Raw genomic sequence first — 1,660 nt, forward strand, 5'->3', positions numbered from 1 at the left:
TTCAATGTGTGCAGGAGGGTTTTCTGACACATTATGTAGACAGGCCAACAAGGGGCGATACCACATTGGATTTGGTACTGGGTAATGAACCTAGCCAGGTGTTAAGTGTGGTGGTAGTTGAGCACTTTGGGTGATAGTGACCATAATTTGGCTATGTTTACAATAGCAGTGGGCAGGGGTAGATATATACCATAGGGAAAGTGGTATAACCGGGGGAAGGGCAATTATGATGTGATTAGGCAAGATTTAGGACGCATAGGTTGGGGAAGGAAACTGCAGGGGATGGACACTCTTGAAATGTGCAGCTCATTCAAGGAACAGCTATTGGTGGTCCTTAATAAGTACATACCTATCAGGCAGGGAGTTAGTTGTCTAGAGAGGGAGCCATGGTTTACTAAAGAAGCTGAAGCTCTTGTAAAGAGGAAGAAGGAGGCTTATGTGAAGATGAGGAGTGAAGGCTCAGTTAGGAGTTATAAGTTGGCCAGAAAAGATCTAAAGAGAGGGCGAAGAAGAGCCAGGAGGAGTCATGATAAGTTATGCGGGATGTAGGTTTGCTCGCTGAGCTGGGAGGTTCATTTTCAGATGTTTCATCACCATAATAGGTAACATCTTCAATGAGCCTCTGGATGAAGCATTGGTGGTATAGCCCGCTTTCTATTTATATATTTGGGTTTCCTTGGGTTGGTGATGTCATGTCATGTGGTGACGCTATTTCCTATAGTGATATTATTTCCTGTTCTTTTTCTCAGGGGTAGTAAATGGGATCCAAGTCAATGTGTTTGTTAATAGAGTTCCGGTTGGAATGCCATGCGTGTCTCTGGTTGGCTTGTCCTAGGATGGATGTGTTGTCCCAGTCAAAGTGGTGTCCTTCCTCATCTGTATGTAAGAATATTAGTGAGAGTGGGTCATGTCTTTTTGTGGCTAGTTGATGTTCATGTATCCTGGTGGCTAGTTTAACAAAGAAAATTTACAGCTCAGGAACAGGCTCTTCGGCCCTCCAAGCCTGAGCCGATCTTTTTGCCCGGATGATCCTCAGTGGTCTGGGGTGCAGGCTTCAAACCTGTAGCTGTCTAGCGACAGAGTAGTTCAATTCCACCTTTCGGGCGGATTCAGTAATACAGGTGTAACTAATCGCTCCTGTAGACAATTAGCGGGCACATTTAACTTGCTGTTTTTGTGGGCAGCACAGTGGCACAGTGGTTAGCACTGCTGCCTCACAGTGCCAGAGACCCGGGTTCAATTCCCGCCTCAGGCAACTTTCTGTGGAGTTTGCACGTTCTCCCCGTGTCTGTGTGGGTTTCCTGCAGGTGCTCTGGTTTCCTCCCACAATCCAAAAAAAATGTGCAGGTTAGGTGAATTGGCCATGCGAAATTGCCTGTAATGTTAGGTGAAGGGGTAAATGTAGGGGAATGGATCTGGGTGGGTTGTTCTTCGGAGGGTCGGTATGGACTTGTTGGGCCGAAGGACCTGTTTCCACACTGTAAATAATCTAAAAAATGTACTGTCTAAACCTAGCATCTGTATCCCTCTACTCATACATTTATCCTGATGCACCTGAAATGAATCTACCGTGCCTGCCTCTACCACCTCTGCTGGCAACGCGTTCCAAACACCCAGCACCCTCTGGGTGAAGTACTTGACGTGTGTATCCCCCTTAAAC

The 1,660-nt window shown here is 46.4% G+C and overlaps 1 non-coding gene across 1 annotated transcript; it reads left to right on the forward strand.

Moving 5' to 3' along the window:
* Nucleotides 1-1,019: 1,019 nt before the first annotated feature.
* On the forward strand, nucleotides 1,020-1,106 carry trnastop-uca. Its single transcript has one exon. It is a non-coding gene; the product is annotated as a tRNA-Sec (tRNA).
* The last annotated feature ends 554 nt before the right edge of the window (nucleotides 1,107-1,660 follow it).

This window comes from Chiloscyllium plagiosum, chromosome 3, assembly GCF_004010195.1.
Source record: "Chiloscyllium plagiosum isolate BGI_BamShark_2017 chromosome 3, ASM401019v2, whole genome shotgun sequence".
NCBI classification, from domain to species: Eukaryota; Metazoa; Chordata; class Chondrichthyes; order Orectolobiformes; family Hemiscylliidae; genus Chiloscyllium; species Chiloscyllium plagiosum.